At 43.3% G+C, this 26082-nt stretch overlaps 1 protein-coding gene across 1 annotated transcript in view; it reads left to right on the forward strand.

The window, feature by feature from the left end:
* The window catches only part of LOC147128181 (uncharacterized), a 192689-nt gene that overhangs the window by 127826 nt on the left and 38781 nt on the right, over positions 1–26082 (forward strand). The window lies entirely within an intron of this gene.

Here is a 26082-nt window from a genome sequence, read left to right on the forward strand (position 1 = left end):
TACGGGGGTTGCCATTAAAACACAGCACTCTCTCACCTCCTTCCAAATGAATTGCTCCACACTCGGCGAGCTTTGCATTCTGTATGCAGATAGCAACGTGCGCATGTAATATTCCTAATATTAATTTTACACCACAGTAACCGGCCTGCAGGCTCCGTGAAGCCACTCATCGGGAATTGTTTGGGGCTGAGCTAAAGCATGTTTGTGTTCATTAAATGCAGAGGAAATGATTGGGTGGAGGTAGCGGTTTGTGTATCTGTGCGTGCTCGTATTCCCTGTAAAAGCAAATGCACCCGGCGTAAAGGCAAGCATCGTGACTCTTGTGTTCGTCCGTCAGATACCTGACTTAACCCCAGTCAATGCTGATGCAACTCACTTTTGCCGCCATTGAACTCTCGTGGCAAGCAGAGAAAGTGTGGAGGGCATGAAAAGGGAAAAAGTGTGAGCTGGATTTTAATTGGAAAAATCGAACCAGTGGTCCTCCTTTTCATTTCTTGGGTTGAAGGATTTGACCAATATTAATTACTGACCCTAGATGGGCGGCTTTATATTTGCCAAGATGTTAGCCATACGTTGATCAGACGGTAATTGCATTACACATTTATGGTCAGCACACACAAACAGTGAAATTGACAGGGCAACACTATATATGTGAGGGTTGCATCTTCGACAGCTCCCTTTTCTCATTTCGCCTCCGCGGGTGTAAGTGTTCGCGCGGTAAGGAAAGAAGCCCAGATCTGACCTTGTCTGATTCTTGCACTTCAGAGATTGAAAGAAGTAGATGAGCAAATTCAATCAACTAGTGTAAGTCTTGATTTTCATTGGATGTTTTCTTTCTTGAAAGACTGTTTGTGAACTAATAATTGATCTTACATCCCAAGTGAGTGACCTGAAATGTGCAAAGTGAAATGTTCCAACTGTGTGTTTAATACTCACAAAGGGCCACTTTTGAAGACTGTTTCTCTACTTAATTCATTTAGAAGTTGAAAGCTAATGTCAGCATGACACAAAATTAACTCATAATACCGAATCTGAAGAATCATTCAAAAAGAAAGACAGCGTTCATGGCCGAGAAGTCATTGTTTCTCATACAATCCGCAGTCAGGGTTTCGACAAGCAAAACACACGCATATACAAAATCTCGTTCTTTGATTTTGTGTACTTCTGCGTGCAGCTAAGTGGTATTAACACTTGTTTCGGTGGGTGATCACTGTAAAAGTCTGGTGGCAGAGCATCCGAGTGCCACATTGTAATGCAACTGTGTGTACATAGCAGTGAGGAGGACCTAATTGTCTGCGCCGCAGACTCAAGCTGATCAAAATCTTCCTCTAGATCTCAGAGTGTACAATGGCCACCAGTGGCCACCATGTAGCGACGCCCCTGCAGTGCAGTGCATTTTTTTTTTTTTTTTGAGCTGAAGAAAAATAAAGATTCGAAAGCCTCAGTATGATGCAGTGGAGCCATACCTTGTTTTGGCCGCCTTTGTTGTGGCCCGCAGCTTGTGGCGTCTTCTGCTTGTAGTATTTCATCAGCCGTATTTAGCAGGGGTCCACTCTGCTGTCAAATGTAACAAATAAAAAAGGAAGAAAAAAAAAAAAAAGATGCTGTTTTGGCTAGCAACTACTGGAATCAAGAGGCATACCTCATGGAATCCACCAGCGAGCAGCTTCAAAGAGCCTCCTTATACACACTTGCAGTGGATTTACTTTATTTTATAAATGGATCTGATGAAATATGGAAAGATCACTTTGCACATTTTGCTCCAGTGAGCTTCTCAGACAAAGAAAACTACTCTGTCCGCACGCGCGCGTGTGCGCGCGCTACTCTCCAGCTCGGCGCGCTACACCCTCGCTCTGGTGTGTTTGCAGCTTTCACGGTTGGTCGGCGCTTACGGGTCGAGCTCGGCGTCCATTTTCTGACGTTCCAGCTGGTGCCCGCCGGTGCGTGAGCGGGGCAGGTGAGCGGACGCCAGCTTGGACAAATCACAGCAGGTAGGCATTAGCGTCCACGTGGCTGCACAGATGCCAAATGTTGGACGGTCCACTGTTGGCCAGCATGAAGAATGGCAACAAATAGCTCACTGACACACTCGTGCGCTTTCATGTTATACTTTATAGAGACATAATTGACACTTTTTTCCCCCCGATACTAGTCTAATCTACCATTTAGGGTTGTTTTATGATGTTATAAATCTCATAATTACTACACCTAAAATTGTGGAGGACCATTCACGGGTAACTCAAAATTACTATACCACAGTTTATATATATATATATATATAAAAAAAAAAAAGGTACTCCCTAGCACCCAAATACACAATAATATATTTATAATGTAGCCAGTAGCTGCAATATGTTTAGGAAAAACTACTTTTCAAATCCAAAATCTACTTTGCATCGTGTGTAGCCATCTTGCACCCTTTGGCTGCCCTCATTCTACTTTGTGAGTGAGCCAGCAACTGTGACACCACTCTCGCCTTGAATCTGATTATACTGTGCGGCTCGCACCTCTCACAGTTTCCCGCTAGCTGATTACTACGTTTGTGCTAAAAAAAAAAAAGCAGTGTAATCACCATGCCCGCCATAATTGAATAAGAAGAAAAGTGCACACGAGTGAAGACTAATTGCGTGATCAAAAAGTGGAATAAAACGTGGGCTTGATTGGAGTGTGACGCACACTCACAGGCCACAACATTCGGGGGCACCTGCACCACCTAACGAGAGCTGAACACGAGAGTGTCCGTTGCCACTGAAAGTGACGTCACAACTATTGCATGTTCACAATCCGTGTCATCGGTAAACTTCGCCACGTGTGCGTCGCCTCGCTAAACGTCAGCATCCACAAATAACAGAGTCATCCTGCGGAACGATCACATGATGAGGATGTTTTTCGGTTTCCTAGCAACGCAAGATGTCTTCCCTAATTGGAGCCGATGCGCGCGGGGAGCGGCCTGACAAGCGAGCCTCTCGGCGTGTGCGACGCGAGACGCGAGCCGAGAGAAGGCAGGGCAACTCAAAACACGAGGTGCCGTCCCCCAGGGGAGAGCGAGAGATTAAGGGCTTTAAGTGTCTCGACCCCAAACGCTCCCCAAAGCACCATCCGCAACGTAGCGCCTCTTTAACGCTCTTTTATTTCCTATGTAGACCTCCGCTAAGAGGAAGCTAGCATCCGTATTTGCGTTCGTTTTTTTTTTTTTTATATCCTCATTAGCGTGATGGATGAGCCGTTGACCGTCCCTGCTGTGGGGTGTGGTGTGATGTGTTTTGATTGCTCAGACAAACCAAACGGAGGACTGAAAACTGTTGATGTCATCGAGGGCGGAAGGACTTGAAATGGTGAAAGAAACGGTCCCATCGCTAATATAGTTAAAAAGCACCAACTAGCGCTACCGACTCTGAAGGCACTGATCAGATTCGATTGGCATGGCAACATCAAAGAGGCTGAAATGCGATTGGACCAAAAAACAAACATGCACAAGCCCTAGACAATAGACTGTTGGCGTTCAATTATCACAATTTAATTGAAAATGTGAACATTTTAACTTGCTGGCTCCGACCGCTCACCACTGACATCTTGCGTGTTTTGTGCAAGGTTTCGAGCATGAGCTCAAAATACTCACTTGTCTGACTTTTCCTCCTGATTGCTTCCTGGGAGACTAATTTGCCGATAGCGTCTCATTCTGCCGTCTCGCTGAGATTATCTTGATTATTGATCTTTTTGCCGGGATCAGATTATTGTCTCAGTAGTGAGACGCCGTGACGCTTTCTCTGTGACCTCCCCCGTCCTCTCGGGGGGAAAAAAAAAATCCGAGCAAGCGGCTCCTCATTTCTATGGCAACGTGTGCTGTGATTTGTTTAATTATTTATTTTTCATTTATTTTCTTGTCTCACTCTGTCTACCATCTGTCTCTATATTTATTTATTTATCTTTTGGCTTTTAGGCGGAGGTTGGCATCGCACCAAACAGCTTTCCCTTCCACTTGTTTACGTGAATTATTCATGCGGCTTTTGTTCCTTTTTTTTTTTCACGCGTTGTCATCGTTAATGCTTGTAAGCAGGTAGTCATTTGGCCCGGTCTGAGTCTCACAAGCCTTTTCTGGGCAGCGAGCCTGATGAACGAGGATGGAACGAGGATTTTTTTTATTTTTTTTTTTGTAAATACATTTTGGGCACTGGCTGAGCATCTCTTATGCAATGCTGCAGGACATTAAAAGACTCACAATTAGAGGCTGCTATGCATGAAAGCCAGCAGTAAACATTTCATTTGGATTCCGTCTTTCCTTCCCACTTTACAAAGTCACATTGCCGCTACTTCTGCGGGCAAACTTGGAAAAACGTGGTTTCGGGCGAGCAACCTGGACCTTTGTTACGTATGAGCCTCGGAGCGAGGACCTCACACCGCCTCGTGCGTTAGAGAAAAAAATGAATCCGGCAGTGCTTCAACATAACATACTGGGATGCGTCTTACTGTAAAGGCAAAAAGTGCTGGCGGCTGTGCAAAGTCAAAGCTGCATGGGATGCAGTTTAAGACTCAAATGAAACAGACTGGCAAATTAACCGCTAAGACTGTATAGAATATTAGGTGTGATGTTGCACACTGTCTCCGAATGATGATGTGGAGTTTCTTCAGCGCCGCCAGTGCCTTTGCACTTTAGTAGTTCTGCAAAGTGCCGTGGTACCTTGACATACAAGTGCCCCAAATTATGAGTATTTCAAGTTGCTAGCCACCGCTTGGTCTTTTGATTTATTTATTCATCTATTTTTCATTTTAGCTTTGTGTAGCAAGCCACATTTTGAGTGAGCTTGAGCGAAGTGAAAATGGAGCAATTAAGGAACTGGGCAAAGAGAGCCACAATCACTGATGCGCTTCCCACCGTTTATTGAACGGGACAAACAGCCAAATACAAAGTAAGTAATAGCTGCTGTTGGCCGCAACTCACACTCATTCTCACGAGCACATGAACGGGCCAATCCAAGTCCAGCTCCTGATGTCTCTCACTTCTTGAGAATGGCTGGTCTATATCAGTGGACCAGCCAGGACACCTCGCGTGGTTTCACCGCTAGCATCAGTGCCAACCTAAGTTGTGTGTCCAGTAATTCTGGACCACGTTTTGTTACCTGCTCAAATCAGAATGGCTCTGCTACTTTTCTGTATTTGCATTAGCAAAAGCCAGTACTAGCACACATGCTAAAGCTAATGAAATGACTCTTCTTGAGGAAGTGAATAAGTGAGTTTTCATTCTTATTTGTCAGTGGGCCTCACTCTGATAGATTCAAGGCGTTCAAGGCGACGTGTTTATCACGTCTCCCAGCGGAACTGTTGAAGTTAAAAACTTGGAGAATTTATTTCGTAAAGGCTTTGATTTTCTCTACTATCGTCACTTTTTTGGTTACACTTCATCAGTGTTTTGTCTCTTCTTCTTTTTTTTTTCTTGAACAAATAAATGCAGTCAGCTAGACTGCACAAACTAATGAAATTGAATTTGCTCACTTTCAGATGAATGTCCCGTCTTCGCAAATTTAAAAGGCAGTCTTTTAAAACGACTGCTTTTATGTTCTCCTCCCTTAATGGTTGCGTTTATGCTGATTTCCAGTCAGAGGAGAGCGGTTGTGTAACACAAGCACCTAGCTTTCTGGCATGACTTATCGCTTGTGTTTTGGCGAGAGGGGGGGGGGGGGGGGGAGTGAGGACAGCTCGCGGTCCTCAATTCATCATGATGTCCAAATACAATTGTGGAATCGGGGCCTGGATCAAGCACGCCATTTATTACGCAGCGTGGGCCTCGTTTGTTCCTCCCTCGCCTCTCATCGCACGGGGCCTTGTAGTCACATCCCGCAGCTTTGGCACAAACAAATTGCCACTGTTTTGTTGTGGATGTTGGAATGATGCCGTCGTTTAACTCCTTTTAGGGATGCAAAGTTTAAGTCGATGACACCCTTCCCCCTTTTCTTTCCGAGAAGGAGGAGGAAGTGCCAAAAGTCGAAAGTTTGGAATTTCAACTTCATTTTGGATGTCTAAAAATCCATAACTGCATTTGTCAGTCCCATATCGACCTCATGCCTTTTAATAGAATTTGAAGAGAGCCTTGAAATGAGTCCAAGCACAGGCGACACAATCTCATATCAAACTAGAGAATGCAATTTCTGTTGAAATTGCACGTGAATGCTAAACGCATGTTGCTGAACTAAAATGCAGTAGAATCAAGTCAAATGTAGAATGTAGCACATAGGAAGATTTCAAAATTCTGAATTCTACTTCTAATACGGTAATTGCTCAAATCAATGAAATTGATGAGTGTCTTCCTTCTTGCTCTGTATTGACGCGCTAGTTTAAATGAAAATGGTTCAAATCCAAACATGCTAACAATAGGTATGCTAACATATAGCAAAAAAGTAACCCGAGTAACTTTCTAAGCAATGGGTATGTGAACTCAATCAGTGGAGTAACATGTGTAGACAGGCATTATAATACTCAGAGGCAAATATTACATGTATGTGTTTTTATCAAGTACAATACTATACAGTGCTGTTTTTCTTATTCAATAACCCTGTCGATACATCGGTGCACTATTTCAATGCACTTTATCTCACTTGGCTGCTCTTGACTTCTAATGAGCCCGCCGTCAATCATCCCGCATTGGATAAAGCCGTCTTCTCTTACCTCCTCTCGGCATCTTCGGCTTTGTCTGCCTCCCAGCATCCAAACATGACAGATATAAATGGAAATGTCCGCCGAGAAGCAGCTTTCCCCCCGGTCCTCAGCACCGGATAATTCAGAAGTGGGGGGGGCTTTTCCGCTGGGGCCTCGTCTCTAACCCCCGTGTCCTCAATTAAGGCCCCGCCAACACGTTCCCAGATGGTCCCTATGCTGCAAAAGACGGCTGATGGTTATCAGCGCTAAGACGGGCACGTGTTTTCACAGCGTGCTACCTGGCTGCTAAGTGGGGCCACACTAAGCTGTTTGGCTGGATTGGATTGTTTTTTTGTTTTTTGTTTTTTTTTTTAGTTGAATTTGGGTTTTTTTCATGTTGCATTATATTGAGAGTCGTGGTCTTTGCGTGACTGTGTTATACTGCCCCCCGATGGCCATGACAGGCACTCCACAAGGAGCAGCATAATGAATTGACTAGAAACATGAAATCATGATGCACAGTGTTTGTCGTTGCATTCTGTTTAATGTTATTATGCTATGTTTTTAGAAGTTATAATATTATAGAGTGCTGTTTTGCTATTTTAAAAAAAACGTTGTTTTTTTTTATTTTGTCGGGGTGGAATTTTCCATTTCAATTCCTTTGTCCTTGTGGCAACCAAACTGCTTTGAAAGCAGGCCACATGGACAATGTCTACACTGCTCTTTCTTATAGAGCAATGAAGAGTAGGGAAAAAAAATGGTGATGTTCTCATCGAGCACCAGAAGTCCCCGAAGAGCGAGTATAGGGGGCAAATGACAAAATGTCAGAATTCAATAGCAGAAATTGCTCTTTTATTTCCCCGGAGGCGCCAGCCTCAATCACTACCCCTACAGTGGGATTTTAACTGGAGCTCTGTCGCAGAGTCACTTTACCGTCTTGTTTAAGCAAAACCCGGACGTGCTCCAGTTAGATCAATGGGGACTCTACTTGAACATTATATCTGGGTTCTTTTTCCCCTTAGAATGTCTGTTTCATTCCCCAAATATAGCCTGTTTTTTCCACACATTTCAAGAGAACGCCACTTATCTTGGGAGGGCAGCTTCACTCATCAGTCGTCCATAAAAGTAGAGTATATCGCCACGGTGGACAATGCGGGCCTTTTATGTGAAGCATTTAAGCCAATTTGCCTCGCCGGGATTGGAGTAACTGCCAGCCAGCATCTGTTCTCGCGATGAAAATCCCTATGGTTGTTTTTTTTTTTCACTGGAATCTCTCGCTTGGTCTTAAATGGAGAGGGAAGTTCACGCAGAGCTGCTGTTGGTCTCCACGCCATATCGCTTTAATGAAGAGAAATTGCTGCTGTCGTCTAGCGTTAGGGCGCCCCCGCTGTGAAATCCATCATAATGCGTGGAGCTAATTACGCAGAGATAATTGCATTGTGTACAGAGCGTTCGGACAAAATCTTAATATGTGTTTGTGTGTTTCTTATACTAGCCGAAATAACCTTTTCGTAGACATGTCTTTTCATAAAGCACGAGTGTGCACTCAAGTCAACAAATGAGGCGCGTGACTGACGGCCACCCTTAAGAAAATGAAAGCAATTAAAGTGAACCCTCGTTTATTGCGGGGGATTCGTCCGTCCATGGCCGCCGTTTATTGGAATAAATGAAAGTAAACTATAAAAAAGTAAGGAAACAACATATCGGTTTCACCACAACATCTTAAAGACAGGTTTTATGACCAGCTGAAACGGGAGCAAAGATTTGATAAAAGGATTTCAGTAAAAGGTTGCAGGTCTGTCTGCGCGGATTTCGTTGCTACTGTTCTGAAAATCGATTTCGGATGGTGCGTCATCGAGAGGATGGCAAATTTACTGTTGACGGCGCTTGGCTTAAATGCCATCTGCTCTTAAGGTGCTTTGTATTTTCCCTGTTGGCTTCCTCTGCTGTATCTCTTCCCTCCTGCCGTCCTCTCGAGATGATGTGTCCCATTTCGGTGGAGGAAATGAAGTCTGGTAATGTCAGTCCCCCACACCTCCAGCATTCCGCATTTGACATTGTAAGCAGGCATCAAATCCATAATGGAATTCTATAGTCCAGGGAAGGCATTCAAAATTCTGACAGTCCTGCTTTTGTGTGAAAATACATCGGCGAGAAGCTATGGCATATAGTAATCCCCTGTACATTTGTGGTTTGCTATTAACAAATCCACATAGTCGCTTTTTTTGAGGAATCTTTCCTTAGCTATTTGCTGAAAAACTCACTTCTACCCTAAAATGCGACAAGATGGCTGCAACATCTAAAGAGGAAAGCGGTGTCAAGGAAGAACGTTGATGTGTTTTGCGGAGCAGCTAAGTTTAGCCTGGGTTGGTAGTGGAAGCAACGGAGAGGCTTCACCACATATGTATGTACATTTGTGCTTCCTGTGCATTTTTCCCAAATCAAATCACGTGTCATTTATGTTTAAAAATGATGATAGCGTGGGGTTTACTGTATCACCTTTCCGATTATTTTAATGAGCTGGTGGCGTGGTGATTAAACCCGGCGTGCCGCCCCTTCATTATGCGGGAATGTTTTGTGCCGGGCGAGCTACAGATGAGTGGTGACACGCAACAAATGTTCCACCACTCGAGTTTGACCGCAACATTTAGGTCATCATTAGGCAACAAGCTCACCTAATGAACGCAATCACATTTGCATGGGGGTCAGAAATGCGCTAAACCTCCAAACCTCCTTGCACCTGCGCTCACCCTGCCGCCACTCATTAAATCCTCCCCAGGGGTCGTCGCACGCCTCTCCGGAGAGAAGTCATGACACCTGGTAATTAAAATCTCCCTCCTGTGGAAAGCGGTCAGGGGTGAAGGTGCGAGGTTGGGGTGAAATGCACACAGCCGGTTGAAAGGTTTAGAATCTGTTTCTGTTCAAGACTGAAAGTCGTAAGACATTCGTAATTGCAAGGACAGCGTTGAGGTCTTTAATGGTTGTATTGCTGTCATGTCCATACAGAGATCCTGCAAATGGGATCCAGTGTTTGTTTGCCGATGACTTTGACTCAGAACCCAACCAAGGGTTACAAGTTCATGGGTTAGAGATCAGGTTAGGGTAAGGTGTAGGGTTACGGTTAGTTGGTTTGGACTGGTTTAGGTTTAGTGGGGTAGGAGTAGATATTAGGTTAGCTGTAGGGTTAAGGTTAGTGGGCTAGGGCAGTTTTGCATTTTTTTTCCCCACGTATTTCCACTATTACCTTTCAGACAGCTGGCAATAAGCCAGGTTAGAGATTATGGTTGGAGTACATTAAAATGACACTGGAGAACTTTTGCCATGTCCTTTGGACCAAAACCTGGAGCAACTTACCTGCAACCAATGACTGACAGTACTTCTCTTTGGTAACGTTCCGTGACTGAGTCCTTAACTCAGTTTTCCAGTCATTTGAATCGCGAGGCGGGGCTACCTAAATGTTGCCTCGCAGCACTCATAACCTGAAAAACTCTTGGCACACTCATAAATCAAAAGAAGCACTGTATTAAAAAGAAGAAATCGTTGTGTCAGTTTTTCAAAACAATCCCTGTTCAGTCTTTTGCAGTAGTTATCAAAATGTCACCTTTTCCCTATTTTCGTAAAAAATGACCTGCCCCTCAATCAACTGTCTTTAACCTACTCAGGATTAAACAACAACCCTATCAGATTTTTTTTCCTAAATGTATAAGGTCAAATCTGTATCTCACTCAATAATAGGCTAGATAGGTGGGGACAAAAAGATATCATTACTGTAGAATACTAAAACTTTAAAAGCCGGCTTGTCCATTTAATCTCTTTGGTGCATAAAACAGCTCCAACTCAGATGGATTTCCGCTTGTAAAGCAGAACAATATTGTGTCGTGTTAGGTTGGGATTGAGATTCCGAGTAAAGGGAGCAAGCAGCAAAAAGCGGCATGAACAATTGGCCTGCACGCATCGGAATATTAATCAACAAGCAGGGAAGCCATTTGGTTCCCAATCAGAGATGTACCCGTTGTTTGGATATCTTCTTGACGTCGCCCTCTCAGCTAGACGTTAAATGAAAATAGAAATGTCAAGTGCTTTGTCAGAATCCCCGAGCGGAATGAGATTGTTTTTTTGTGGACTTTGCGTTCACTCAATTTCATTATCATTTAAATGAGATCGCTTAGCACACATGAACGGTTACGTTGACTTTATCTTTCTCCTTGATGGGACTGTACCGTTCCTCACTGGCTCGTTGTTTTCATCCACCACCGTAACCAGACGGAAGACTGTTTAGGAACCCAAACTGCTAGGTGTTAATAAGAGAAGCGTATTTTTGCGACGATCCAGTTCAGTCGGATTTGTCACTGAAGTTTCCCCAACTATGTGATCTCCGTCGGTGTAAAGATACTGCGCTTTGCACAGGGATGGAAAGCAACATGGGAGTCAAAAAGATAAGACACATAAGTGCGTGCTTCAGTCTCCTCCCAGAATCATTTCCTGCCTGTCTAAGCCCCAATCCTTTTTTTTTTTTTTTTTAACGCCATATACCACTGAAAGCGTTGAAATGCCACTGAGCTGTGAAGAGCGCCGTAATTCCATTTCAGAGGTGATTGGAGTGGCGCATCTGCAAGGCCTCCATACCTGCAGCAGACACTAAAGTGACAAAGGACATTTTCCGCTCAGCGCTTTATGACACCCCTTCGTTCTCTCTCAAGGTGCTCGAGTGTGAGGAGGCTCCACCTGACGTGCTGCTTAGAATGTGACAAATGACATGTATTGCAGACAAGACGCATTTGATTCTTTCAGTGGCAGTTTTCCCACTCAACTCTCCTGTTGCATTGGTCTCTCAGGAACCGCTTTCTTGGTCCGTTCCGGATCCAATGCTATAGGTGGGAGAATAGAGATATAGAGAACTTAAGAGACGGACGGCTCCGCTGTATTCCTCACAACCCCATTGTAGAACTTCATCCTGAATAAATACTTTATTTTATATGGAACATCGTGTGTGCTTTTTATAGTGATGTAATCAGAAAGCTCTGGTTATATCTTGTGCATTTCTGAAGAAAGAAGGACAAAGAACAAATCTTTTGCTGAGTATGGACAGATCCAGTCTTTGTCCATTTTAGGTGGCTGAGCTGACATTCAATTTTTGTCAGCCCGGCGACCATTCAGAAGAAGCCTCTACGTGACTTTGTGCTTGCCTCTCTCGCTGTCTTCAGCGCTCGCGTCATTGGCCTTGTAGCGAAGGTGTTGCGACGTGAGAACAAAGAGAAGAAGGAACATTGAATACTCCGCGGAGCGTATTATGAGGCAAATGGAGGAGTAGCTGTAAATTACGAGTAATTTGTGTCACGACTTGGAGGATTTAAATCACCAGAATCAATGTCAAAGGAGGAGAGAGACGCCACTGCTCGCTGGCAACATGGTCGGCCGGTAATGGATTGGCGAGGGGGGAGGGTGGATGTAAAAGAGGTCACTCTCCCAATTGAGACCAGAAAACTTTCCCCTTGCTTCTCTTGCCCGTTCACCGGTGAATGCACGCATTATTAAAGTTGAAGAATGCACCAGGAGAGGAGAAGGTAGTAACGACCTTGACGGGAAACTTAAGCAAAAGGGAGCTGTTGTCAGGCTGCTTCGTTGGTGGCGCGGTAGTGTGATGAGGTGAGGACAAGGATGGGAGTGTTCTGCCTTCATCCATGACCGCCTCCTCCTCCTTCTTTTGTTCACAATCGCAATAAATAAGAGTCTGGGACAGTGTCCTTCAGATTAACTTCTGCATTGAGCATTTCGCTCGTTATGAGTGCAGCTGGCAACCCAGCTTCACCTGTACTGTCACCCCTCTCAGTCAACACAAGATGGTCTAGATGGCATCGATCAGGTTGAGCGTCAGTTCCGTACAAGGCTTGCCAACATCAACCCTAAATTAGTACGACGCTCTAGCAAAACTATTACCCCAAAACCCAAAACAAAATCAGTTCAGTATCAGCAAACAGTAGGACCCTTGTTGTCCTGTTTTTCCCGGAATGCTAAGCTAAATCTCCTAGCGCGTGCCTAATGCATGCCACCAAAAGGAAACATCTGGCTCCGACAGTTTTATCTCACCTTACCGAAGAGCGGAAGAGAAAGCCTCGAAATGAATTAGAGAGGCAAAACGGCGCGATCCATCCCGACTGACGGAATACTACAGACTACAAACTGGAGATAAGGAAATCCCATTAGGAATAAACGTCGCGTCAGCGCTGTGCGGCAGAGAGCCGTGAAGGGAGTAGGTCAGACTGTGAGGTCAGCGAGGAGATAATGCTGCTTTTGATGGGGACGGTCCAAATGTGTGTAACGGGATATTGTCGCTGTGTGACCGCCGCTATCTAAACCGCGGGGGCGCTAGGAGAAGACTTGGGCCTGAGTTGGACCGGCGGGTGATAGTGAGGTCACATCTGAAACAGCGTTGCGGTTATTGCAGAAGAACTTGGAGATAACATGCTTCAAAGACATCTGGAGATTTTTTTTTTTTTTTCTTGCTGCCGTGCACATCTTCGGTGCTTTGATGATCTCGGCTGAAAGCGGACTGGGCACAAACCAGTGCACAGAGGTGGCAAAGGTTTCACCCGTAGTAGAAGTAAAAGTACAGATACTTATACGGTCTATATGTATTTTTAAAAAAACAAAAGTACTGATTCAACTCCTTTACTTAGGGAAAAGTGAAGTAGTACAGACCCTGAAATAGGCTCATTTACAAAAAACAAAAAATACCCAAATGAATTGTTACTGCCAATATACAGTACGTGTTTTGATAACGTGGTACAACGGGAAAAGATAGAGAAAGGTAGACCTCTGTCAAGGTGGAAGAGATAGTAGTCTGCATACAAACACCAAGGATTCCTGACAAATAACTATTTCAGTTACGTTCCCGTATGCATAAAAGTTAAGAAAAAATATCACAAATTTGTATTGATGGCTGGTTCTGAAAAAGAGCAATTGCTCTTCACAGCAAAAGCGAACCACATTCCAGATTAGGTACGACCTTCAAGATGTGTGGTATTATCTTTTAATTAATCATCGTATTTTTATTGGAAAATTGGAAGGGTTGTACAACATGACAGACGCCAAGGATGTCACTGTAATACATCCCCTTGGTCCATACAGGACTGTACCAACTTTGAGGAGGGAGCATATTGTGAAATACTAAAACACATTCGTTCTGAGTGGTGGCTAGACAATTCCATTGACAGGAAACACAGATGAGAGACTCTCATCACATAGACACTTTTTATTGTTTTTGAGCCCATTGACGATGCCTCAATAAAGCGCTAAAAAGAGACTGTAGCAGGGTTTTTCTATTTTCATTATTTTTTATTGAGAAATCATTCATACAAAATAGAGGTCAAAAAGGTCAAGCAGCAGCCTCCAGATTCCAATTGTTTGGTGTGTGAGAATCCCTTCGTGTTTATGAAATTCATATCCATAAAGTATCGGTGCGCTATCAGAGTGCAGCCAATTTGAAACCAAGCTAAGTCACCTCTTTTGCCTTTCCCCAATTTTTTTCTTGTCCATTCTACCTCCACTCCCACCCAGTTTATCTTCCCTCTGCGGGTTTCTCTTTTAATTACTGTCCCCGCTTTGGTTGCCGTCAAACAGAAACAATTAAACGAGGAGTGCTTTTAAAGCCATTCCATGCGACTAATGAAAGGATGGCGAAGGAAAGTTCAGCGGGAGGAATTAATTGGGTTTAGGAAATGTTACGGAGGAGTGGATAGATGGTTGGAGGTGCCTTTCTGCGTCTTGCATTAACAATGTCACCGACAACATTGCAGTTAGGAGCCAGTTTTGGCCCATAAGTTGCAATTTATGTACATTAATACAACTCATAGGTGATGATTCCAAGGTATTGGTTCCAAGGACCAAAGCAGGTTACAGGTATGTTCCTCAAACACACAAAAGGAAAACCTTAAAGGGAACGTACTGTAGGGAAAATGGACTTTTAAATTTCTGGATCTCGGGGTGCCTGCCTATTCACCAAGTGTGAAATTATGCAACCAAGTAAATGTTTTGTGAACTACCTAGTTCATAAAAAAGTGTGAAAATCTGTGAGTGTACTGAATTTTCCTAGATTGTGATGGAACAATGCGGCTCATTTACTGTATATAATACCACCCCCTTCAAGTTTTTCTGCCCATAACTACTTTGACAAAAGCATCGCATAGACATTTTATTCAGACACCTGGGGAAAAAAAATATATGTGCCGGTAAAGCAAAACAAAACATAGCAAAGCAAGATAGTAAGCTTCTTCATAATTTGCTTTCAGACTCTTTACATAATCATATTGGAAGACATGTTCCAGCAAAGCAAACACCAATCATCTTTCATTTCACTTTGAAGAAAACGTATCTACTGGAATGTATCGTTTTTCTTAGGCACGGCGAAAACATAAGCTCCTTAGGGGTGGGCGCAAGACTGCTGAAAGTCAAAGGATCCTGCGCGGTTCGTCAGTCGCCATGGTTACACGCGTACGCAAAGCGGCCGCCTCAACGAGCGCTGGCAGCAGAGGAAGAGCACACAGAATGTTGCGGAAAATAGGGAGTGAAAGGCAGCGCCGGTGAATGGGAAAAGGCCGGGATGTAAACGGAAGCCAAGTGGAGATCACAAGAGGGAGGGAGCTTGAAAATTAGGATATGAAGTGCGTGTGCATGCCTCGTGACATTGCAGGACTAAAATAACATCTTAACGCTTCATTACACAAGTGCTGGCAGCTCATTTATTCTCAATGCAACATCACCCTGTGGAGATGCCGCTAATGGAAAGCCAATTATGACACCACTCGGTACCAAAACTCACACGCACACATGTAGACAATTGTGGGTGAATCATTTAAAAAAAAAAAAATGAAACAGGCCTGGATTAAAATGATGGTAGCCTTAGCTTAATATTTTGTTGCACAACCTTTTGAGGCAATCACTGCATTCAAACAAGAGACTGAGACTCTGCGCCGAAATGACTTTGAAGCCGCTCCTTCTAGTAAATAAATGCATAAGACGGCAGTCGCAAAAAAAAGCAAACTGTCTGTCAAGAAAGAAATTAAAATTAAAGCGTTGTGTCTAGGATGCCGCAATTTCCACATTTGCTTTTTTGTATTTATGTTAATTTTACTCCCGATCCTGCGGCGCCCCGACTTCAGAGACAACCTCTCCGCCAGTGACATCGAATAAAAAAAATCGCTCCCCCCGTAAATAGCGCTAGCAACTCTAAACACATCGGCTTCTATTCCCACCTAGGCTTTTTCTGTAGATGGGGAAATGTTGCGGCTTTCATCCGGCATCTGTTTGTGCATGACGCTAACGTAAATGCACTGTGGGTAGAGCACAAAAGTTTTACGAGCCGTTGCGGTTTTAGCTTTGATTGTCGCACAACAGCAGCAATGTTGAACGCACGACCGTGGTCTCACCCGCAATTGGTGAAAATCCGCAACATAGAGAGACCGTTAAAAAAAAAAAAAAAAACGTATGTACAGTGCAACCTCGGTTTTTATATGCCATGGTTTTCGGACAGTTTGGTTTACGACGAGTTTGTCCTGGTTTGCCAACCACTTGGTGTTGTAAACGATGGATCTTAAACAATATTCTTAAAAGCCGGAAAACAATTGAATACGCCCGTCTCTGGTGGAAACGTGAAAAAGAGGTCAATCGCCAGATGCTCGACTATTTCGATGTAGGAGAATAGGCAATAGAGGCGAATCAGAAGAGTTTGCTCGTGCTGCTTTCGAGCTAAAATGGATGAAAAAGCTCAGTTGGAGATGGGCAAGAGTTGAGTCGAGCGCTCTGTCGGGAATCCGTCCTGAATTATTCCGCGAGTGAGAGAAGGGAGGCCTGAAGCTGTTTTGACTGCCGAGGAAAAACTCTCACTCCCGGGGTCAGAGAGTGCCCGCCAAGCATGTGGCAGCAGCACAATCAATGTATCGAGCCCTCTGCAGCAGCGAGATCACAAAGCTGCTACACAACACAGCACTTAACACACTACACACAAGATAGGCTTGCCTGGGTCCTATATAACAGCTGCCCCCAACCACGGGTCCGTGGGCCGTTCGTTTCCACATGTCAAACCACTCGTCTCGAGCAAGTGCTACAGCGGTTAAAAAAAAAAAAAAAAAAAGTAAGCCTACAAGCTAGGTAACATTAAGAAACGACGAATGTCTTTGGAGAGATTCTTTGGAAAGGAGAAAAGATAGAAGAGCCGTAAACTTCCTGGATTAAAATCAAGGCTGAAAATCTAGCGACTGCACCCAAAAAAAGTGCTGAGTTTAATGAAACCGACACATATATTTAGTCAATATTAATACTTGACTAAACATATACTGGTATATATATTTATTATTATTAGTAGTAGTAGTATTATTATAACTAATATTTTGACTTTTCACTTATAAAAATTCTAATTCCTTAATTTGTCATTTACTTGCCTTCCATGGGAGGAAAAAAATGCTGAAACTTCTGTATAAAAGCTGAATTTACCTTGAAATTCCTCATTCCTGTTCAAATTGCGCGTGGAGCTCACTAAATTTGAAAGCGTCTGCATTAAAGTACTTCTTGATGCTGGATGCTCTCTTTGTGCCAGGTGTTCGATTAAATGTTATTTATAGCCACGCTTAATGACTTTTTCGACCCCCTTCTGTTGGATGAGCCACTATGGTGGTGCGATAGAAAAGGGTTGGAAGGAACTAGACACAAACAGTTAGCTGATTATTTGATAACGATTCTTTTCTAGCTAGCAACGCCTGATCCTTAAGGTGCAACTAAGGTTCGGCTATCGTATCTTCATCATGCACGCTGACGTCTCCATTAGGGTCCGGCCGGCCAAAACAAGCAATTGTATAATCAGACGCAACCTTAACACACTTTGTGCTGCTTGTGAGTTCGCAGGCAAGATGCCAGTTAATTGGCTCGAGTGTATGTTTTGGCCCTTATCGGTGTATTACTTTCACGGTTAACTCGGAACTAATTAATCAGGGGAATGGAAGGAAGTGATGGGATTTGCCTCTCTCTCAATTTCTCCTCACAGGGAGAGGTCGAAAGAAGCATCAGAGATAAATTCTTTTGAGAATTTCTTGATTTCAAAGGCTGTATGGTACATGCGTAATCTGGTTTGTTTGAATGATTGAAGATGCTCCGCAGGATCTTATTTCAATGCAAAAGGGTCCAAATTTCATTTAACTCCCTCAACAATTCTCCCTATGCTCAAATAATTGCTTTGATACAATCGCAACATTTCATCTAATAACGCCCGGGGACGTTCCGATGGAGCGGTGCTACTCTAAATCCTTTCATTCATAATCAGGAAATGAGCTCAAAGTCTGTAATTTGGAGAATTTAGTCTGTTTTTATGAGAAAAGCTTTGAAAAATAATGACCTGATAGTCGCGTGAAAAAAACCCAGCTCAATTTACTGAAATAAAGCCGTAATATTCAGAGAATAAGGTTGTGAATGACAAATTAGGACAATTCAGTCACAGTTACATGAAAAACGTTTATAGTGCTGCATATAATTTTTCACCTGTTGTGAGCTTTCCGAGCGACATATTGTCGACCAAATAGCAAGCGAGGTGTCAGCGGGCCTTGCTGGGATTCCGACGGTGGCATTTTTAATCAGCATTTAATGACATTATAATTACATTTTCCCGCCAATATCTTTCAGTAATTGTCCCGGTGGCATTCAAAGTATACGGACAGATGATCACGGAATACGTGGTGGGCTGAGACTTTGATTACAGGGAAAACATTTGCTGCCCTACCAGTTTGTGGGATCTAAGCTGATTTGTTACCAATGTGGAGCGTTAGAAGTTTTGACATGAACAACGTTGTGCATGCAGAAGCGATGTCGTCCCTTTGTAAACAACGGCGTTATAAATAATCTCCCAGCGTGAGCCATCTGCTGTTTGTGTTTGCGACTTGCAGTCTGCACCTGCAATTAGCATTCATTCACCAGGGACAGGCGCAGACCTTAAATTATGTCAGACCCGCTTTCCGTTTTCAATGTTGTGCACTTGTGGTGGGCTTAGGGGACGTGATCGTGTTTGAAATGTTTTTCCTTTTGTCGTGTGAAACGATAAGACACAAAACACACAATATGTTTTGGTACATTTTACTTTAAAAATAAATGTCCAAATCGTTTTACAAGTATGGATTCGACGCAAACAAGAAGTTACGCTGGTTGTGTTGAGTGTTAAACAGCCGCAAGGGACATGCGTCCTCTTGGAAATAAAACAACGCTGTTGAGGTGATTCAGAGCACAAATGACATTCATCAGTATATTGTGACTTAATTTCAGTCTTAGAATTGTACATAAATAAATTTGACTTGACTTGACTACACCCCATGTTCTATATGTCCTATATTCTTGTAAAGTTACTTCCGTTTAATTTTGATAATTGTAAAAAAAAAAAAAAAAAAATCACATGGGACCTCTAAATCTGCCTGGATTTGTTTATCAGTTATTTAAGCCAGTGAGTCATCATCCCTTCCATTGCTATGAATTGAACTTATTTCACTGTGAATGGACGAGGAGTGACACTAAAAGGTTTAACTTGGCCTGTAAATGTAAATTTAGGTCAAAGGACTTTCCGGCCTTGGCGGTTGGCGCTCCACACCATTTGGAGTGGCGACATAATGCATCATTTCCTCAATTTTGCGGTAATATGCGGAGGAATAACTCATGCAAAAATGGCTTCGGTAAACAGCCCGTGGGTGGCGAGGGTATTAGAGGAGATTATACAGGTGGCGGCCTGCGGGGCTAACTCGCCGCCATTAGCGTCGTCTACTCTCCTGGCTTTGAGGCGCAGGCAGCATGACGGTCCTAAGCCGTGCACCCGGGACCCCTGATGCTCCACTCCCGACGCCGTTAAGCCCGCCGACATCCGCGACAAGGGCTCATATCAAGGCTTTTGCGTCCTCATTTGCAGACTGCTTTCCGTTCGGATCGTAACGGTTTATCTCCCAATTTACAGCGTGATTCCTGAAAGTATCTTGTTAGAATTGAAGACAATTAAACTCGTCGGTATGCCTTTTCGGTAACCCCTGCAATTTAATTTCATATTTGTATCAAACGAAACGCCAAATGTCACGCCGAGGAATCCAAATCAGCCACTTTGGAGATAAATAGCACGGCTCCATCTGAGAGAGACACTTATTTTTTGCATCACGTTATGGCTGGTTGTTCTAGTTTGTGCTCTGCCAGTGAAACAGATGCCAGCTTGTTTTGTACATAAAGTACATTAGTCGGTTGGTTGTAATTCGTGTCAAAGAAGTATGTTCAAATGATGCATCTCCAGTACATCTTATTTAAGAGCTTCATGTGCCAGGGAGGGGCTATGTTTAACCAGGGTCGTTAGCTGTTATGGAGAGTTTGTGCGCTGCCGAGTGGCTTTTTTGAAAAGCTCAAGCATCTGTAAGTTGATTATTTTTAAGGCGAATGTTTTACATTCTGTTGAAAAGTGTTTTGGGGTCATAGTTTGTGGTATGCAGTCATCCCCCTCCATTGCGGGGATTACGTTCCAGACCACTAGATGTGAAATCCGCGATATCTAAATATCCTTTTTTTTTTTTTTTTTAAAGATCTTGAAACACAAAAATAGAAACGCATTCAAACACATGCTTTAGTGAGAGCAAGAGATGGCTAACACAATGTTGTGCAAACTTTGAGAAATTACTCATTTTTATCACGTTCCAAATCGAGCCAATTAAACTCGCCGCGGCGCCTTTTCGACGACCCCTGCGCTTAATTCCGCATTTTCATCAGATGAAAGGCCACACGTGGAGCGGGGCGAATCCCAACCACCCACTTTGGGGCTAAACAACACGCCTCCATCAAAGAGCGGCGCTTGTTCGTGTCAACACAGTGTGACTTGAATTATTTTTTGGCATCAGACACTTGAGTAACATCCTCTTTTGTCGTTGCGCCTCGCTTGCAAATACGAAGAAAGGAAAAGCTTTTCCATGCGATCACATTGATTGCCAATTAGAGCAGCCCGGAGCGTTGTCGTGGTTGAGGTTTTAGGAAACAAGTATTGACACCCCGGAGGTTCCACCGGGTGGTGGGTAACATAGAAATAAACCTTCATCTCAAATTGTTTTCTAACAAGAAGCTACTTTTTGAATGTAAATTGGCAACCGGATTGATCCCCCGCCAGTGCATCCGAGCACGCCGTCAAATCTGGGATCAATGTATCGACTTGAGATGGAGCTACATGCTTCAAATTCTCTTGGAATCATAAAGATATTAATCCCTCTCTTATAAATGCACTCGCAGGATGAAACCGACGCATTTTGGTTTGCAGTCTGTGTCGAAATAAAGGCGAGCTGTTTGTGCTGAGTCACTTTCCGCCGGCTGAAGTGAAGACGATGATCATGAAATATTCAAGTGGCTTTCTTGATCTTTCATGAACTGTGTCTTACAGAACGCTTCTCTTTAGCTGGAGCGTGCTTCTGCATTTAGCGTTGCTTGAATATGAAATGTGCAATTAGCGAGATGCGCCGGGGCCTCGAGGGTGCCTTCCACTTTCCCGACTGTGTGCGCGCAGCTGTTGAGGATATTCATCAATTCATCCAATGCATTTTGGATGGGATGAGAATTTTGGCTTGAATTATACAGTGAAACATTTTCCACCATTAAAAATGTCATGTGCCATGTACTGACAAGGACTATTATGATATTGTAAATGTATGGCCAGGCAGAGTGTTAAAGGGGGAGTTGTTGAGATAATAGTTACTTTTTATCAAGATTTCCCTCTCTCTATTTTTTTTTTTTAGACAATCAAGTCTATCACGACTCTAAACTTTGAGAAGTGACTAAGTTGACATGCACAGTTTATTACTGGAACGTGTATGTCTCCTGATACTACCCCCCCCCCCCCCTTCTGCGATGTTGTTTGAAAAACAGCGATGCCTTGAGGCATACTCGGCACAAACAGATCCAACATTTCTCGTGTAAACAAAGAGGATGCTAGATTATAATACCGTGGTATAAACTAAATGAGTGGAAACTTTTGCGTTTGATGGCGAAGCGCGAGGAAAACGGCCGGGAGAGAGGAAAGTCATAATGTGTGTTTTGGGATTTCTATATGGACGTCTTGTTCCAAGTTTTTCCTCTATTTTATTGTATTTCAAATGTATTTTGATTGTGATCCGGTCAAAGGTGGAAGGATTATTATTTGAAACTCATTACAGTTGGAGTGATACTTTTTCAGGACTGCTTCATTTTTCAAAATGACTTACTTACACCTTGTGTATGAAATGAATGTGAAAAAAATTGACACTGAAAAATAATAACATTGTTGAGTTATCATTGAAACATCAGAATTTTTAAACCAGTTTATGTATTGGGTGATAAATGGCATAGGTTTTCCTAATGTTGTGTCCAGGCCTTGGCGGAGAGAGGACAACAATACGCTTTGTTTCCATTCACTGTAAATTAAATGGAACTTGCCCCCGGTGGGCCGCAACTTCACTCCACTTTGATTTATTAGCTCTGGAGACAAAGTGCAAGGGCCGTGCAACAGATGAGCGCCCGAATCCCACTAGTCAGCCGGCGCGTCCGATCGGAAACTAGACTTATCCGTCAGGGGGGTATCGAACCCATTCATCATTATCGGCCGAGTGTGTTTCCTCCGCTAGCTGGTTCCACGCCGGACGACGCCCCGGCCATTGAAAAGCATCGCTGCGGGTGCGGGAGAATCCCGACAGAATCATACATCTCGGGCTGTCTCCCCCAAGCGTCTTGTCTCTCCTGCTTCAGCCTTTATAGCTTTTTAATCAAGTCGGCTCCACGCAAGGCGAAAGGGGGAGAATCCAGATCAGGGCATGAGCGGGGATAAGTGGAATGTCAAGTAGCACCAAGGATGTTGGCAAAACCTTTACCCTGAAGAGCCACATTTGATTCATTCATAGATTTTTTTTTTTTTTTTTTTTTTTTCCCGGGTGGGAATGTAAAATATTTGCCTTGGCTTAACAGGTTGTGAAACACTGATTTCATTTGCGGAAGGCTTCCTCTGTTGTATGCTAGCTTCAGGTTTTGCGAGGGTGGCCTGTGGGTGTATCGTTCTTCTTGTGATTTAGACACAGCGGTAAATGCGGGCGGGCACGTTCAATTCATACGGGCGGCCGTATATTACGACCATGAAATCCATGAATGCACGTGTGAAGACATTTTGCCTCTCAGTTTCACTTGTTCTGAGTAAACAGCAATGCGACAGTCCAAATCCCCAGACAGGACCTTTTAAAGGAGGCAGATGAGCAAATGCAATCAGACGCAGCAGTTTAGAACTCCCCTGGCTTTTTGTGAAACATTACACAGTTGATTGCAAGTGACAGTGCTATGATTCAGTCCTCTGGGACACGCTGTGTACACATTGTGTACAGTGCACGCTTTTTTTTTATGTCCATGATCAATACACTAACCAGCTTAACTCAATGCTCGGCCTTTCTTACCACAAAGCATAAAAAATGCTTTGTTGACAACTCACTCATTTTTGCAACACACATGCACACTTTTGTTGCCATTTCTGTGTTGACATAATCCCTTCCTAGAATCCCCAAAGAAATAGCTGTCATGTCCCGTCCCCCCCACCTCCCTCTGAACGTATCGCCACAAAGAATACCCAGGGCCAACTTTGATTTGTCGCCAGCCGGTTGCGGCAGCCTGGAAACTGGGCGGATTGTGGTCACAAGAATTGTAGTTTGTTTTACATACAGACATTCTCAAAACAACAGGAAGTTGCATTAGCGCCCTACAAGTTTTTTTTCCTCCCCAGGCTGTGCTAATATTCACCTTGGCATGATGCCTTTTTCAACGAGTTAAACACGTTTTTCGTGCTGCCAAAAGCATATTGCTATAAGCTGTAAATTCTGTGAATCGGGGGATGAGCTGCAGTGTTTAAATACTGCCTCAGTTTTCCTCTGTACACTAGCAAAAAACTGAGAAACAGTCTGTCTATAGAAACAGGCAGCATAAATGCAACCAAATAGTTGTTTTAGTGGAAAAAAGCGGCACTTAAAGGACCGGTGGGGCCGGTGATGGCCATGTTTTCACTAACAAGTTCATTTGATATATTTTTGGATCAGGAAAATGAAAAGAGTTGCCATTTTAGTACTGATGTCATTTTTACATGCAAACCTATTGTATAAGTACCAATGTTAATCTTGCCCAAGTGTCTCTTTAAGTGAAAGCTACCAATGCAAGTTAGACAAGGAGCGCGGTAATACGGAGATGCTAGCACTTAAGCTTGAAGATTTTTGAGCAGAATTGACACACATGTACGACAGCAACTACTCCTTACTTCTACACCTTTTAGTGGCTGAAGTGCTGTCATGGCAGACCAAGACCGGCACTTATTAACGCCAACTGTCTTCTCCCGCTGAGTTGCAGCCCAGCATGCGGCTCATTCGCCCCCACCCACGTGGGAACCAAATGGAGCAATTAGCGTTCATCCCTCCCGCCACGCACACGCCGGTTAATGCTGGAATGGTCATCTCGCGTCAAAGTCCATGTGGACGGAACATAACTTTTATGATAAGACTTTTACAGATGTGTGTGTCGAAAGTGCAATAGGAAACATGGCAGAAAACTGCTTTGCTGCCTTCCCCTACCACTATTTTTTTAACAACTATGTGTAGGCTTTTATTTAAAATAAAGATGGTGCACACCATCCTATCTGTTGCCCTCTGTTAATTGTTGGCTCAAATGTGTAATTTAACATAGCTTCAACCCTGATTTGATGTCCAAAATGCAACTTTTTTGCCTCATTAGCAATACATTGTTTGAAAATCAGAAAAAAAAAAAGTCAATTAGCATTTTTCCCGGGGTGGTATTGTGTATTTTTGTGCACTGAAAAAAACACGCGCACAACTCACAGTTTATGGTCTTATTTAACCCTTTAATGGCCACCGTATCTGTTTGGCACACCAACTTTAGATTGTTTTGAAATATAGACATTTGCTTGGAAGTGAACTTCAACTGGTTAAACCTCTTATATCTAAATGTTTTGTTTTTTTTCATATGGAGGTTTAGGAATGTCTACTGAACATAATCAGGTAGCTTGTTGACGAAAAAAAACAAAAATTAGGGAAGCAATAATTTTTCAAAAACAAGCTGTGCCAAATGGATACTCTGGACGAATTAGGCATTAGGATGTAGCAACAGGACACGCACGCTGTCTGCCTCTGCAAACATTCTGTGCATGCTGAACTCAGTCAAAAGGTGAATTTGCAGACACAAAAGTGGCTTAATATTCATTTTTTTGTGTTTCAATGACTCATGATTGTCCGCCATTCAAATGCAAGCCTTGTAGCGAGCCTTGTCTTGTCTAAACCAAAGCATGGCATGTGTGAATTAGTCACTGAACTTTTCTGATTTCTGGAGACGGAGGCAAGTAGATGGACCGTGTTGAATATCAACAACACCTTTTACCTGTAGATCACGTATCTCGTTGAGCCATTCCTGGTTCCAGAAAAAATATTTGAAGACATGTAACCTTTGCCAGCGAATGCCATCTTATGAACAGCGCACTACTGATATCTAGTGGACAAAAAGTGAAACTAAACATGTGTGGTCACATCATTAAATGTGAGCACATCAAGCCTGCACTGATTAAAAGATGATTAAGTACTCTGAAAGACGACCCAAAAGCTGCTCTTTTGTTGTTCATGCGTTTGCACCACTTTCTCCAATCAAGACTTTGATTAATTTGCAAAGAACATTCACTTTCTGCTCTGTTGTGACAGGATGTTCTACATCAACCTAAACTTGAATGCTCCAGTCTTTTTATTTTGCCATCGCTAAAATAAACTTAACCCCAATTTAGTACTGTGGAGGTTTTTACAATTAATAACAATCTCTGAGGTCACAGACCACTGGCTCATATGCGCAAAGGAGATCAATACAAAAGCTACAGCAGCCGTTGCCGAGACAATGATCATCTCTTTAGTTTAACACTATCTTTAATATATTTGTGGCACTTTACATTTTGAATGAAATGTGATCGGATGGAGAGGATGTCAATTTTGACTTCCACCTATCAAGCGGTTCACTTTTACACTTTACAAGTGAGTGGTGGTATCACTTGATCAAAGTCTGAGAAAACCCCCACCCGTTCTCTACACTTTTCGAACCCCCTTCACAAAAACACAACCTCTCGATTCTTATCTCCTCCACCTTGATCCCCCTTGCATACAATTTAGAACATCCCCCCTCCCCCCGCCCTCTTGTCACCACCCTTGACCATTACTCCCATTAGCATGAGCACAATAAGCTGCACAGAAGAGAAAAAAAAACACACACAAAACCCCTGACCCACTATTGATGATCGTTTGCGCATCTTATGCAGGCAGAGTGGTTTTAAAGCCATCAATACTGTCAGGTCCGGTTTTGCGTGAAAAAAGTGGTTCACTCTGAAATGAAACCAAATTGTGAATGCTGGTGCACAGTTAT

Source organism: Filicampus tigris, chromosome 20, assembly GCF_054856515.1.
Source record: "Filicampus tigris isolate MCC_2025a chromosome 20, RoL_Ftig_1.0, whole genome shotgun sequence".
In the NCBI taxonomy this organism is placed as follows: Eukaryota; Metazoa; Chordata; class Actinopteri; order Syngnathiformes; family Syngnathidae; genus Filicampus; species Filicampus tigris.